Raw genomic sequence first — 17,107 nt, 5'->3', positions numbered from 1 at the left:
GTGGTGGTGGTAGTCCCAGTAGCTAGAACAGTGCTTGGTACATGCTATGTGCTCAATAAATATTCACTGGATGAGAAGGTTTGGGAACTAGAGGTAATTCTTTGATTATTGAAAAGAATGATTCACCCATTCACCTATCAGGGTTGTTTCTCTGTTCAGGCTTTCTACTTCTTAAGACAATAATATCTTCTATAAAATGTGTATATTTGGCAAATATTTACAGAACACCTCATCCTAAGCATTATTCTAGGCAAGGTAAGGTGGAGGCGTTCTGCAGGACCAGAACACGCAGGGCTTCTTAGATGCAAGCAGGAGTCTAAGAGCAATGGGACACTGTCAGAATCTTCAGGACTATGTCATGTTTTGTGGTTACTGTGTGGGGTGGGGGTAGAGTAAGGGGGTTGAGGATGACTGTGGGTGAGGAGATCAGTCACATGTTACAGATGCAATTGGAGGTGAGAAACGATGGGCTCATGGGCTGATGAAAGAGATTTTCAAAGTAGAGTTAAGACTTCTATTGACCTCAGGAGGAACTGTGCAAGACAAAAAAGGATGATTAAAAATAATTCCTAAGTTTTTTACACTGGGTGAAATGTGAGTCCATTTATGGTGAGGAGAGCTAGAAAAGTAAGGTTTTTAGAGGTAAGAAAGAGTGACATTTTACCCATACTCATTTGAGCTATGTATAATCTATCTGAGGGATTTTACTTCCCAATATTCCTGGTTTTCAAGTTAAAAAAATTCTTAGATTATAAACTCAGGCTATTAAGTCCAATTGCTAATTATGTAGCCTACAGCAATTTACTAACTCTCTCTCTCTTTGTACTACAATTTTTTCATTTGGAAAATAAGGATACCAAAATGGTACTTACCTTACAAATTTTATTGTTGAGATTAAATGAGTTAACACAATAAAAGTGTGTCTGGCACACACTGTTATTACTGTTAGCTTAGATGTTTGATCTTTGAGAGTTGCTTGGGACATTTACATTAATTTTTGGATTTACTTATGATTATTATTATTTTGGATTATTTATGAATGTTGAATAGATTTCAGGGTGTTTGATCTACCACCACCTTTTTACAGAAAACCTTCCAAGTGTTAGTTTTTTATTTTTGCTATAAGTCTTGATCACTGTGTCCTATCATTTTTTTCTGGCTTTTGCAATTGGTTGACTGGTTTTTAGAACTAACATTCCAGAGACTATCACTCCATTGTCTCTTCATGTTGAATAAATCTTAGCTGAGATATTGTATTTTTAGTTCATAAACTCTTCCTGCACAACCATGTCTTCTAGACTTTCCTGTTTAAAAGAAAGCCAACCTGAACTCAGCCCCCAGTAGCTAACCTACATTTTCTGCATAGATTTGTGAAAGAATAGTTTCTTTGCCTTACATTTCAGCATGTATCTCTCTGGGGCTCTTCTTTCCTTCATTTTATCTCCATCAACATAAGGAGGCTCTGAGGGGCAGCAGATCAAGGGACAACTGACAGTGTGTGATGGTCTTTTACCCACTAAGCCAATGGTACCTGTGACTACGCGATTCCAATATATAAATATCTTGGCTTTTTCCCACCATTTTCTACCCCAGGAAACAATGTGCAATCACTAGGATTTCTCGAATTCATTTCTCCTTTAGTTCTGGGATCCACAGCCTCAGAGTGGTTATGAAAATTGTGGGTGAGGATATAGCATTCTGCCTGCCTCAACCTCACCTGATCTGGAGAAGGAAGATAGTCCTTGTTACTCACTGGGAAAGGACTTAGATGAGTCATAGATGTCAGTAAAAGGGCTTTTCTTTTGTGGAAATAGGGCTACTCTGTGTCAACAGGAGAAGCAAAGGTAAGTTCTGAATTTTTTTCAGATTAGATCTGTTTATGAAAATCCATTTCTGACTCCAGCAGTGGATCTTTGGCCTTCATTCACCTGTGCTTATTTTCCTAGGGACTGGTTGGCAGCCTGGAATGATTCTGTTAGGAGATGCTTCCTTGAAATACCATTTAAACTAAAATTCTCTTTGATTAAAATTTATATTTTAGCCTTCCTATATTTATTGCCTCATCCCAGAAAAACTTTTGTCAGATTTTGCATGCCATTTTAGGTCTCTCTGTGTTTTTTTTTTTTTTTTAGACTAAACATGTTTTCTGTATTTTTTAGGCCTTGAACTGCAATTTACATTATCTGAATTGTTTGTCTACTTAGATCACATTCTCTAGACAGTGTTCAACTCTTTACTAGGCTGTAGATAAATAGGCTTATATACAAAATCTTCTATTTATAAAATCTCTCTTTGGGATAACAGAGTGCTTTTTTTGCAATTCATAGCTTTGGATGCCTAACTTTGGAAATTCTAAATTACAAGCATGAATACTATCCTAAAGGAATACCAAACTCACCGTGATATATACTGTGTACATACACAATTTGTACATATTCTACACTAACTTCTATTTTGATTTTTAGTAGTGTTAAAAAATTTGCAAAAATGAAGGAAAAAGAAATTTGCTTCATATGGTCTCACAAGTCTGATGCCAGAGACACCTTTTATATTTTTGGGCTTTCATGCTAATGTCAGTGAGTCCAATGGTCTTAGTCTGTTTGAATGGCTATACTAAAATACCTTAGACTGCATAGTGTATAAACAAAAGAACCTTATTTCTCCCAATTCTGGAGATTTGGAAGTCCAACATCAAGGCACAGGAAGATATGATGCCTGGTGAGGCTTTGTGCATCTCAGATGGCCCCTTCTTGCTGGGTCCTCCCATTGTAGAAGGGGTGAACAAACTCCCTCAGTCCTCTCTGATAAGGCATGGGTCCCATTTATGAGAGCTCCACTTTTGTGATATAAAATCCCTTCCTGAAGGCCCCACCTGTTGATATTATTGCACTGATTATTAGGGGAATACAAACACTGGCCCATTCCTCTGAGTGTATGAAAAGGAGGGAAGGCAACTTTCCCCCTACCAACTATTTTCATTCAAACTAGGTAAATTTGGTGCACTTACGTCTTTAGCCCTTTCAAAACAAAAACAACAACAACAAAAAACCAAAACAAGCTGCTATGTTCCCTCTAGCAATAAGGCAATAAAGGAGGAGAAGACTGGAGCCCACAGCAGAAGGTCTAGAATAAAGAAGGATGATGACTCTGCAGAGGAGTTCACTTCTTTCTGACTCTCCCTGCCCTCCAATACCTTCTGTTCCCATCTTATTGAAAACATGGACACTGTTGGCTCTCCAGAAAGTTTACTTACAAAGAATATATGTAGATAAGGCCAGGAAATTATTTTTCTTTTCTCAAAATTCTCTACAAAGTGTCATTTATTCCTTGTGGTTCTAAAAAACAGATCACTTTGTGTCACTTCTAACTTCCTGCTATTCATTCATTCAATAAGCATTTGTCAGTCATCTGTAAGTCTTGAGGCTTAAAGGTGATTGAGTTAATTGTTGAGGAACTCCAGGGCTCTGGCTTCATATTTCTGAACTGAAGACAAACACATAACAAATCAATACAGTAACTTATACAATAAAATATGAGAAATATAATTGAGTGATAGACACAGACATTAAGTACCGTGAGACACAGAAAGTAAGATGGTCAGTAATATTAGAGTGTGAGTAGAAGTGACTTTAAATGTGATAAGAGAATCTAGACTCTACACGTTTTTCAAGTCCCTCTACTGTTTTGGGTAGGCCTGGGCTATATTCTAGTCATTCTGTACTTAGGAAAAAATTGCCTGAGTGCTTTTCATACTAATTATTGAAGACAGAATAGTCAGCACCCAGTGCTCTGGATCCAATGCTAACAGGTTCCCACCTCCTCCCCCAGCCTGGTTTTAGTGCTTAGGGGAGCAGTGTAAATAGCAGATTTATAAAAAGCTGGGCTTTGAAGCTAATCTGTATTTCTCTATAAATATACTTCAAAGAGACAGTGGTTATTTTGAAAGAGAAATAAGAAAGAGTGTGAACATTTGTGTAGCTGTGGGGTCATGGATGCTTTGGGCTTTATAGAGTATTTTCCCCTTTTTTGGGTGGGCTGGGGAAGTGACAACACTGGGGCTTGGACTCAGGGCTCCATGCCCCCACTTGGCACTCTACCACTTGAGCCAAGTCTCAGCCCTTTTTTACTTCAGTTATTATCCAGGTAGGGTTTCTCACATCTGCTCTGGGCCATGCTTGGAATGTTATCCTCCTACATATGGCCTCCCATGTAGCTGAGATTATAGGTGTGAGCCCCTGTGCCTGGCTTATACACCTTCCACATGAAAAGATAATCCAATATCATGTGAAGTCCTGGGAAACCAAAAATTTTTCTTTTGCATTTTTTGATAAGTTAAAAAATAATCTCTTAACTTTGTAGAAAACTTCCTCAGAAAATATACCTTAGAACATCTATTGCAGTTTTGTTATACTGGAAAATAACCTAATTTTACTCCCTCTACCCCAAGGGTTGCTAAAGTAGAAGCAGAAATTACTTTGTGGCCCACTACCAGGGAGAGAAGATGGGTTTTCTCACATGGTGTAATGCAGGCTTCAGCCCTGGTTTAAGTATAGCTCAGGAGAGAGCTCATGCTAGGTGGGGTTGCTGCTAACTGAGAGGCTCTATATTCCACTGAGAGCTTGTGGGACACCCAAGTCGGCCACCAGGGTGCTGGGGAGAACCAGAAAAACAAAGGTATGAGGCCTCTCTTCCCACTCCACCCTGCAATTGCAGGGTTATCAAACCAGAGCCCTGAGAAGGCTCAGGGCTGAAGAATTTGGGGTTTGGATGAGAGAAGAAGAAGAGGGTGGCAAGCAACATTACAGAAAACTGATCTGATTAAATGCCCACAGCAAGTTCAAGGCATTTCAAAAGATCTGTTAAAAAAAGTACTGTTTTGCTTTCCATGAAAAATTCATAAAACAAAACCTAGGAATTTCTCACAGTGCGCACAGGGGGATGGGTGTGTCCACTTCAGAGCCAGCTGAATGAGAGACAAGTAATGTGGATGATTGCTTTTGCAAACAGGAATATTGCCTGGATGGTTAGGGAATCTTTGCAGTCAGACCCTTATAAAATGCTGGGGATATGCAGCAACCTCTCTTCTGCTTTCAAAGGTAATTCTCAGAAGCTCAACCTGAAAACCAAGGAGGTGTTAAGAAGCAGGTGGAGTTTTTTTTTTTCCTCTGTGAGCCTGGAAGATGCTCAGGAAAATTACTGCTTAACAAAAGATATGTGGCAGCAGAATTCCCTTGCAGGACTTCCCTAAGTATCTCTTAGGTGTACACAGTGTTGCTGAATGGGGGTCCCTTCCCCAGGTATACTCAGCCTGCATCATCTCATGGTGGCTAGCCTCTCTCTTTCCCAGCATCCCCAAGGGATGCTCATGGATGCTCAAAGATTGGTCATGTCAAGCACACCTTATATCATGCGGTCATTGCATGGAGATGGATGGTAAGTACCAAGATGGGAAATCAAAAAGCACCCAGAGAGGACAGTTTTAAAGCTTCTTGGCATGCTAACAATCCTTCATCCATTGTTAAGGTTCCCTCTAAGCCAGGGAGCCTCGGTAGCTTCCCAGAGGTTGAAGGTAATCAAGGCATCATTTGTGGGAGAAAAAAGTTATGAAAACATGTTCAGCTTTTAACTTTATGGTCTGATTCCTCTGATTGTTGTTAAGGGTCATTCTACATTTTAAAAAATCCCTTTTGTGTTTCTCTGCCCAACCACTTTTCACCCATTCAACTTCCTGTCTCTCTTACACGCAGTTCTTTGTATGACTTGGCACCTCTTTCTACCCTCATATGTCCTGAAAACTTTCTGTGCAAATATTTTATTGAGCTTCCTAAAAATACACAGGTAAAATGAAAACATGAGCATGTAAATAAAGGCAGGGGAGGGCTTATCTTTACTAGCAAATGTGCATAAGTAGACCAGTGTAAGATTCCCTGACTGTCTGTACCGTGATATTTTATGCTAAAACAGAAATACACTCATGGCACTTCCTGCTATTTTCCGAACACCATTTTCCAAGTAATAATATATTTTTGAAGTTCAGGACAGTATATAATGCCACAATCGATGGCCACATTGCTCAAGCATTTACTGTTATAAAAACATCACATGAAAAGAATTGCTTCAATGCGAAAGTTATGGTTAAAGGTATAGAGAGATAACAGTATTTTTTCCAGCAGTCATGTAAAGAAGTGTTTGAATCAATGTAAAAACAAATCCCCATTGGGTCTTAAGACATGAACTTACAATGCATTGAACAAACCCAGTATCTGAGCACACCTCACTTTTCCTGTTATCTTCACTCTCCTTAATCCACATCATGATGTATTTTATCAATGTCATCATTTTTGTGACTCATCACTGGGCTAAACCAAACAAAAAGCTACTAATCTAAACATCTGCGTCATTAGGTGCTGTAGTCTGAAAGTCTGTGTTCCTCCAAAATGCGTATGGCGAAACACAACACCCAAGGTGATAGCTTTAAGAGTCCAAGCATTTACGAGGTGACTAGCCCTCATGAATGGAACTAGTGTCCTTATAAAAGTTTTGGTAGAGTTCTTTGCCCTTCCACCACATGAGGACATTAGGAGAGATCATCATCTTTAAAGCAGAGAATGAGCCTTGTGTAGACCTCAGATCTGCTGGCATCTTGACCTTGAACTTGAACTTGATCTTGACCATCCCAACCTCCAGGACTATGAGCAACAAATTTCTGTTGTTTGTAAATCCCCCAGCCTAATGCATTTTGTTATAGCAACTGGAACAGACTAAGGAATTAGATTAGGGTAACAGGGTTCTTCTTACCCAGGTGCTAATTTTTATTCACAGTTGTGCTATTAGAGCAAGTTGGGGAAGGCCAATTAGACTTCTTAATCAACTTCCTTATATTTCACTGGTTTTGTAGAAAGTTGTATGGTACGAGTAGATGCGAAATGCAAGTTATGATTTAAAATTAAATGTGAGTCGGCCTTGGAACAAAATGAGCAGTCTTTTGAGGTTGTAATATTACGTAACTGCTGACAATCACTGGGAATCTTTTATTCTTTTGCAAGCTATAAACTAGACAGGAGCCCAAAATGGTCTTTCCTAAGGAATGCTCCATATTTCTCCTGGGACATTTATTTTTGTTTTATTTTTGTCTGTTCTTTCTAATGGGATCAAAACACTGAATTAGTATTTGGCTATTTGTAATTGTTTATAACTTCACATTAAAAATAATGGGACTTAGTGAGGATGTCTCAAATTCTGATGATTAAAATCTATGTTTTTAAGTGTATTTGCAACAAATTGCAACACTGTGAACAAGCTACAGAGACTTGATGGGGGGCAGGAGGGTGAACCAGGTGTTACTAAATAGCTTTTCCAAAGAAGGGAGCTCTGAGTTAAAGGAGAGCAAGCAAAATTCCTTTTTCCCGTCCTAACTAAAGAGACCAGTTCACTTGCCAAGAGAAAATGCTCAGTCCCAAGAAATGCCCTAAACACAGAAAAATAAGCACATAGATGAATGCCTCCCCTTTTCCTTGCTGGTCTGAGGCCGACTGACAGCACCAGGTGGCAGCCCTCGGAGCGGCGGGCTGCAGATGCCCTACCCAAAAGCTGGCAGGAATTAACCAGAAACATGTGCTTCCTGTGTAGGGCAGCGGTCAGCAGGTGGGACCAGCAGGCTCCATTGCTAAGCTGGCCTCCTGTGTGGTCATCTGCGCCGCCTTCCTCATGGGCACCCAGGGCCCGGAACAAGGCATTTTCTCAGCTCTGTGCTGGAAGCAGTTCAAGTGCAATTACCCTGCATGTCATTGCGGAATGGATGACTTAGAGGTTCCACACAAATTGAATTTTGAGGCCAGCCTGAAATTACATTAGATTTGGGGTTTTTGACAAAAGCCTGTCTGAACCCCCTGCAGGGTCATCTTTCTTTAATCATTCACTAATGCTTTTCTGGTTAGGTCACTGATTAATGGTGACGTAAATCTCTGCACACCCTCCCCCCCCCTTTTTAATACTGTACATAATGTTTTATTAATTTGTCCTTTTTTGGCTGCTACCATGACAGCAAATAGGAAACTGATTTCTGAGCCTCAAAAAAACTTGACATGTCTAATTCTGCTGTGTCCTATAAATCTCAGATGCAAAAAGCTATGACTAGAATGTAATAATAGCTGAGGTGCCATAATTCTTTGCTGTTGTCTGTAAGCACACTCTTTACAAACACAGAGAAACCACGGGAATGAAGCAGATCTGACTCGTGAGAAAAATAGGAGCTTGTCCCTTAGGGCAGAAAGCATAAACACCCACACTCAGATCAATGCCACCCTGAGTCTCAGATAATTAGTACATGCTTCTTGATATCTGATTAAAGCAATAAACTGTGAATCTCAGACAATTGTTTAAGGTACAAGAAAGCCAGAAAGCTTTCTGCATTTTTACTCTGTCCCTGTAAACGTTAGCACCTACTTATGTGTTTGTCAGGTTATATCTGTGATAAATTACAGAGCTGGCCAGGTGATATATGAAAGCTGTTTTTCATTTTTTCAATGAGAATCTATTAGAAAAATATAATTAAAAAAAGCCTCTGATGTCTTCTTCTTCCTCCAAAAAGAAGAACTTGTTTGATAATTTTCCAATAATATTCTGAAGGCATGAAAAGGTGATGGAGTGGAATTTGGGGGAGAATTCAAAAGACAATTGACAAAAACGACTGAGTAGGCCATTTGACAAAGTGATGGTTCAGCAAATCTGGCATCAAAGTGTGTTTCTGTAAAAATATAAGGTACAAAATACATCTCAGTTGTATTTTGCATTAATTCAAGAAACATTTATTAGAAATTTGCTTATTATTTTAGCAGATTTGGTGTCAAACACGGGAGATTTGACATACTTCCTGGCCTTAATCAGGTTATAGTTGAGTAGAGAGACAGACATATGAACAACGCAGCCCATTAGGTTTGTTTTGCCCGCTTTTAAACTTTGTATGAATAGAATCGTAAAGTATGTATTCTTTTATGTCTGGCTAATTGTGAGGCTTGGGAGGTTCATCCATTGTTGTTTAACCATGCTTTGCTCTTTCTCTATGACATATCAAATTGTATTATGTGAACATAGCACAATTTATTTACCTATTTTTCTGTGATGGAATTTGAGTTGCTTCCTGTTTGGGCCATAATAAATATTGTCTCTGTGAACATTCCTACACATGCCTTTTGGTGATTATATGAATTCGCCTCTATTGGGGATAAACATGGGAACAAAATCTCTGGATCATAAGGAATTCTTATGCGCAACCCTCAGTATCTCAGAGACACTACCAGTGTTTTGTTTTTTTTTTTTTGTTTTCTTGGCAGTTTAAGTGGTCCCCATCTGTGTATGTGAGCTCCTTTTGACCCATATCCTCATCAACACTTGGCATTGTCTGCCTTTGCCACTTCGGCCACTTTCCTAGACATGTAGTAGTCTCTCACTGTGGCTTTATTTATGAAATAAATATAAAGCTGAAGATGTGTTTCCATGGATATTGCTCTGAATAGAGAGCTGGGATATTTTAGAAAGTAAGAGAGTCAGTAATTTGTCATTCTGTGGGTCTCTGAAGACTATAGTGTTGCTATAATGCCCTCAGAACTCGTAGCGTCTCCCAAGCCTATGCCTTTTCCATCATCTCTTCCTTTTCACCCTGCTTCTATTTCTCCATTGGCCTCCCAATACTCTGAGAATGATATTAAAAAGGACAGTAATAACTAATAAACATTGAGGGCTGCTACCTGCCATACACTGTTCCGAATTCCTTTATAGGTCCTCCAAATTCCATGAGTTAGATGGTGTTATTTGCTCCATATTACAGGTGAGAAGAATGAGACATAAAAGGGTGAGTAACTCATCCAGAGTCATAAAACCTGAATTTAAATCTAGGTGGACAGGCTGCAAACCCAAGCTCTCAATTCTATGCTACCTGTGCCAGTGGAGTTAAAGTTTATTCCTCTTTTTACTAGTCAGTATTTTTACTTTTCAGAAAGATATATTAGTGAATCAAAGTTTCTTGCTAGATGCTCTCATCTTTCAAAAAGATTGCCATTGATCACAGGGCATTTATTGGATATGTGTCCAAGCTATAGTTAGACACTGTGATGCGTGTACAGTGAAGGGTTTAATAAGATTTTACCTTTGAAGACAACTCATATACTTAGAAATGTCCCTTCCATTATTATCTCATTTGATCTTCCTGAGAGTTAACTGAAGAGAAAATTTAGGATGGAGAATGTTAGTGAGTGGTCAAGGTCAAATGGTATATTAATGACTGAAGCAGTATCTGAGCCTCAGTTCAAACCCTTGGATGAAGACCAAGTTCAGATCCCTGATGAAGTTTAAATTCAAAGACATGGAGAATTTGGATACAAGGTAAAAAATGAAAGGGTAAAATTCTATGTAATTCAAAGCCAACTTTGTTGATTTTAATTTGCATTTGCTGAACCATATTTTAAAGGATTTTCTTACAAGTTTCTGTTCTACTTTTTTCTGGGTGGTGGTGGTGGTGGTGGTTAGCGATTGTGTTTTTAGTAGTATTGATATCTATATCCTATCACAAAAAAATAAAATTCAGTACATGATTTTAAATATACATATAAAAGTTTGGCTTAAGATGAATAACCAAGAACCCAACAAAATAGTGCAAACTTATTGTTTTTTGAGTGATTAAAAGTCCACACTTTTAGGGTAATGAACCCAGAAATCAAAAGAAGATTCTGTTTTTAGTGACTTTTATGCCATCCGGTGGACAACCCTGCGATTTTTCCTAACACCCACTAAAGAAAAACAAACCTCATTCCATGTGCCACCATGCTGATCAATGTTGACTTTAAAAAGCACATTAAGTATCTCAGTGCCACCCAGCATGTAAACACCTATGTCATATGTTACTGCCACCCTGACGTCTGTAATGTTGGCAGAGAAGGCAGGGCCAAAATGAAAATGTGAATCTTGCTCACTCTGCCACAATGAAATTCTCTGTTTCCTTTCAAGGACTGCTCTGAAGTCAGGAAAAGAGAACTTTCCAAACTTTTCAACACTTTCCAAATTGCTCATCAACTTTTGTTTGAGTTTGATAGGTGTCTTTCATCTCAATTACATACACTCATTAAAAAAAAGGATAGTAAGAATCACTCCTTTTTTTAGATTTGAGACTCTCTTGGGTATTAATGAGTCATGAAGTCATTCAGGGAAGTGTAACCATTTAAAAAAATGAAATGGAATGGATTATTCTAAAAAGAAAACATAGTGTGTCCCATTGGTTTGTGAAACTTGTTTCAGTTGGCCACGCACACCAGTGTGCATGTATTACTTCCTGGGTTTGAATCTCTGCCAGTTATTTATCTCTTGTCCCACAGCCCCACACCCACCTCTCTAATATCCTAGGGTGGTCAATGCTGAAGCAATGTGGCTGTGGAAGGGAGAGAAAAGAAGGAAAAGGAAAATAAGTAAATTTAGATGGAGACTATGGGGATGAGTGAGGAAGGATGAGACAGCTGCCAAAGGAAAGGGAGTTTGGGAAAGCATGAAGAAGTGAAAAGGTGAAACATATAAGACCGTGCTATGTGATATGACCCCATTGCCGTCTGCCCACACAGAACTCCCTGCTGTGTGTGTGTGTGTGTGTGTGTGTGTGTGTGAGAGAGAGAGAGAGAGAGAGAGAGAGAGAGAGAGAGAGAGAGAGAGAGAGAGAGAGAGGAGAGTATTGCTTTCTTTTCAGGCGACATCCTTAGCAGTGAGCTAACACTGTTGTAGAGATAGGTGGAATTGGTGGAGAAAGGACTCAGGAAAACCCAGGTACATGATATTTTCCCAGTGATTATGTTTTTGTTATTGTCAGAAATAAAGTTTTTTTGAAGCTTTTAGCTATGATTATCTAAACATTTGGTACCAGAATACTAAATCTAATTGGTGATCCCAAGTAACTTCAATCAGTCAAAAATATGCTGCAAAAATAACATTTCTTAGCTGTTGCTCGGTGAAATCACTCTTCTTACCAATTCCCCTATGGTTTTAAACACACTTCAGAACCATTCAGCACTTGCTCCTCACCCTTCCCTTCCCTTTCCTTCTTCTTCCTTGTCTTCCTTCTTTTTTTCCTCCTCCTCTTCCTTACCTCCTTCCTTTCTTCTTTTTTTTTTTTTTGGGTGAAACTGGGGTTTGAACTCAGGACTTCTTCCTTGCAAAGCAGGTGTTTTACCACTTGAGCCACACCTCCAGTCCATTTTGCTCTGGTTATTTTGGAGATGGGGTCTCTTGAACTATTTTCCTCTGGCTGGCTTCAAACCATGATCCTTTCCATCTCAGCCTCCCAAGTAGCTAGAATTACAGGTGTGAGCACCCAGCAACTGGCTTGAGCCTACCTTTTAAATATACACTCATGCATAACTTTCTCTATAAGTAGATAGAGATCATTTAATCTTAATAATTTATAACATTACATTGACAAATCATATCTGTATCTATTAACATGTATCTAACTGTAAGACTATAAAGAGAGTCATAAAATATATGTATAAACAACATACAAATATAAATAATTATATGGAATCATAGATAAAGCTATCAACCTATTGGTAACCTGACTTTATGTTAGCCAAGAATGTGCTTATGGATCCTTATAATTTCTTTCTCAGATTATACATACTTATTGAGATAGTCTTTTGAAAAATAAGTAAAATACTAAAATCATCTATAATCCATGCCCAGATAACCAGTGGTAAACTTTGGTCTTCTCTTCCACTTTTTTCTTTGTGAGCACATGAGGAGCGTACCTTTGTTTGCTGCCCTGCCAATACCCACTGTCCCTTCTCCTTTCCCAAAGGTCATCTGACTTCCACCATGCAATTTGGCCATAATTTATCTCACCTCTGGTTGTGTGAGTCCCATGTGGGGGCAGTGAGAGGGTATGCCTTCTTGGCTACAGGATTTGCTTTGGGTTTGGGAATAAGAAACAAGACATATAAAAAGGGGCCTCAAATTGGTTACTGTTCAGATTTCTCTTTCCCACTCATCTTGAATGAGGGCCTGTATGGCCCCAGCATATCTCCAGAGTAGGATCTATCTGAGAATGGGAACAAGGCCACAGACGCAGATTGTGGAGAGATATGGTTTGAGGAAAGGAGTCCTTTGAATCATAGCTCAAGACTGTGAGAAAGCCAACTCTATCTCTGAATTGTTCAGTTACATCATCAATGCATTCCCTCTCCCACTAAAAACAGGTCGCTCTGCTGTCCCATTTCTGATAACAGCTTCTGATAACAGGTGTATGATGGGATGGGATGGAGGTAAAATCTTGCTTTCTCTTACAAGCAATCTTGTAACATGAATAGTTTCTGATACCACTAAATACTCTTCAGAACGTCGCTCTAAGAGTGTATTGCGTAGAGTAGTTTGGCTATTTTGTTATTAAATTCCCCACAGTTGAATGTTTAGGTGACCCCTTAAGCTTTCAAGCTATTGTGTCTTTTCCCTCAAACTCTGTTTACAATTTTACATAGTTTACTTGTCCAAAATGTCCTTTTTCTGGTTTCTTTTTTCTTTGATGAGCCTTTTTTCTTAGTTTTATTTATAGGCCTAAGATAAATCAGTCATGTTCTATCTATCAACTAATCTTTCCTCGTTTGCCTCAAAGTGCCACTTTCTTCAAAAAGCCTGACCTTAAAAACATGGCTCAAAACCACCCGTTACGGTAGCACTGACAGATGATCAGCCTTTGCCAAGCCATCCAAAGAAAGCGATTTCTTATTGAAAAGGAGAGAAGCAGACAGATCTGGTGGAAAAATTCTTGTATTTCCTCACCGTGTTAGCACCCAGATGGGAATTCCATCGACGTACACAACAGCAAGTCCGTGATTACGTTTAATTTCTAGGTTGATGACTCTCACCATTAGCTCATCTCTCCAGATCTTTTATTACTTCCAGAGGTGGATTATTGGAAGTAACAAAGGACCATGCCATCAATTCATTCTCCTTGTAAAGCAGACGTAGAAGACTCCAGAAACCAACTCAGGCCACTGGAATGTTGCAAATTGATGCTGTTTCCTTTGGGACTAGAAGTTTGAACTGAAAGATTTTCGGCATTGAATAGGGCCGGCTTCTTTATCTTGGCAGGCAATCCTGGAAATGAAGGTGAGCCTCATGTGTTGCATTTTCTCACTTTTTCCTTTGGAAGTTAGCTCCAGACAAGGAGGCTGGTAGTTTTGGTCTCTATGAAACCCTTTGCCTATCTTCACCAAGTTTTTAATTTTAATGTGTACTGTGAAATGTCCTTTTAGTCTTTGAATCTTTGTTACTTTTTAACTGTACCTACTCTCTAATGAGTCAAATGGAGATGAAGTATTTCACGGAAAGTCTTTGGACATCAAAGGACACAACAAGTGCAAATTCTTAGAATCAACAAAACATTAAAATTCTGTGAGTTGATTCCAAGAATGGAAATGTATAATGGTTCCGAAGTGTCTAAATTTTGTACTTTATTAAAGCAAAATGATTTAGATGGACAAAATTCATAAAATGAATGAATCTCATTCATAAAATGGAATGAGAACTATTTTCACTTTAGTAAGCAATTAACTTAAGGTTAACCATACATACAATAAACTACAAATGGTCTTCAATATATAATACAGCTCCATCTTGTTGTAACTCATATCCAAGTTCAAATGAAGTGAAATGCCTCTGCACTGGCCAGATCATATTCTTCTCTCTCCTCTCCTCTCAATCAGTGAATTGATCCACTTTGTGTAAGCTTTTCTCTGTTGTAATGTAATTATGCCTTAAAAATGAATTGAGGGAATACTCAACTTCTTTGTCTATGATTGCTAAGCATTCACCTCCTCTATTTTTAAAGAGATTTATTTTCTTTCATAATATACTCAACAAAGTGACGGCAGATGGTTTCTGCCCCTTGTTCTAGTTCTGGTTATAATCTTCTAAGAGGTAAGCCCTATAAAAGCTAGGCCCTTAGCAGTTTGTTTCTGGTAGTATTACAATACTTTGAATTGTGCCTAGCCCACAGTAGACCCTCAGCAAAACATTTTAAAGATTGAGGGAATGAATAAAGAATTATAATAAAGACAGTCATATCAAGGGACCTATGAGTTTTCTACCAGTGTGTAACAAATTATCATTAATTTAATAACTTAAATAATATAAACTTATCATCTTAAAATTGTTTAGATCAGAAGTTCAGAAAGGATCTTACTGGGATAAAAGTTCTCACGGGTTGTCAGCTGATGCATTCCTCTCTGCAGGGTCCTGGGAAGACTTGGTTTCTTTACAGAATTCTATTCCTTGCGGTCATAGGACTGAAGGCCTCTTTCCTGAGGACAGTTCCCAGCATCTATAGGCTGCCCACATTTTTGGACTTATGGCTCCTTTTTCTATCTTGGAATTCATCTGCAAACTTTCTGTAACCTTAGAGTAAAAATGAGTCTTCTTTGAACAGCATGTAATTGAAGCTTATTCTTGTAATGCAGAATGATGATTCTTTTTTGCATTTGGTCTAGATGGATTAATCCATTTAATTCAGCTCATGAGATTACTGATACAGTGGTGTTCAGAGCTCCACTTTACTATTTGTTTAAACCTTCAACCCTCTTTTCTTCTCCACTTTTGGATTAGTAAAAACAAAATTTAAGGGTAGAGTGTGGTGGTTCATACCTATAATCTCAGTCTCTTGGGAGGTGGAGACAGGAAGATGAAAAATTTGAGGCCAACCAAGGCAAAAGTTATGAAAACCCTATCTCAAAAACAAGCCAGGCTAGTGATGTATTCCTGTAATCCCATCTATTCAGGAAGTAGAGGTAGGGAGATCATGGTCTGAGGCCAGCCTGGGCAAAAGTGCAAGACTCTAGTTGAAAAACAAACTCAAAGTAAGAGGACTGGGAGCATGACCCAAGCTGAAGAGTGCCTGCCTAGTAAGTATGAACCCCTGAGTTCAAACCCTGGCACTGCCATCCCTGGATGATTTCTATTTATCTGTCTTTGGATTCAATCATTTCATCCTCTGCAGGCCAAGTGGCTGTTATTTATGAAGTTCTTATTTTCAGATGTTATATTTTATAGTTATAGAATATCAATCTTTTTTTTTTTGGTGGGTCTGGGGCTTGCACTCAGCACTTTGCACTTGCAAAACAGGTGCTCAACTGCTTGAGCCACACCTCTAGTCCATTTTGCTCCTGTTATTTTGGAGATGGGGTCTTCCAAACTATTTGCTCAGGCTGGCCTTGAACCTTGAGCCACTGGTGCCTGGCTAGAGTGTCAATCTAAATCTCAGCAAAAAGTTCTAATTTTACCTGGAAATTCTCCATATTTTCATCTCTTTTGCCCCTATTTTCTTTTAATTTCTTTGGAATGTTAGAATTGATTATTCCAAAGTTCTTATGAACGCCCATATCTGAATTATCTAAGATCTACTATCATTTTATTTTCTTGAATACTAACCATATCTTCTAGGTTGTCCACAAATCCACTTGTATGTCAAACACTGGGCATCAGCATCTTCTACCAGGGAGGGCTTTACATTAGGAAGACAGTGTTAGAGGCCAGTCATCTCTTTCCAACCTGCATGATGTGGTTTGGGACCTGCTTGTGGGGTGTATAAGACTCAAGTTGATGACTCAACTTGGACTAGTTTCCCTCCATTTCTCTGGCAAGTTCTTCAAAGTGTTTATGTTGAAAGCTTTTTGTTCAAAGTCACCATCCCCTTAGCCTGGAAAGACTGGGGGGGAGTCAGTCTGCTCTTCAGAAGTTTGGGACATTGGTCTTTGGGTCTCTTGCTTCCCACTGCTCCCAACTTTGGCAAATATCTGTTTAAGGAAGGTTCTATCTTTAAGTGGGACTTTATTTCTGAAATACCATGGTACTACAGGAGATTTCAGTTTATGCTCTGAAAAATTCCTAGTCCCAGAATTCAGCAAATACACTGTGGGAAAAGCTAATCATGTCTTAGAATGCTTGAAGTTTCCAGTTGTCCCACCCACCCTGCATGACCATTGAAAGCTCTGCTGAGTTTTCATCCTCCAATGATGAAGCTACTCTGCAGGGGGTAAGGCCGTAGGTAGCCCATGTCTTCCACAGAGGAAAACAGTCAGTC

The sequence above is a fragment of the Castor canadensis genome, chromosome 9 (assembly GCF_047511655.1).
Source record: "Castor canadensis chromosome 9, mCasCan1.hap1v2, whole genome shotgun sequence".
Classification (NCBI taxonomy): Eukaryota; Metazoa; Chordata; class Mammalia; order Rodentia; family Castoridae; genus Castor; species Castor canadensis.
This window is presented reverse-complemented; position numbering follows the sequence as displayed.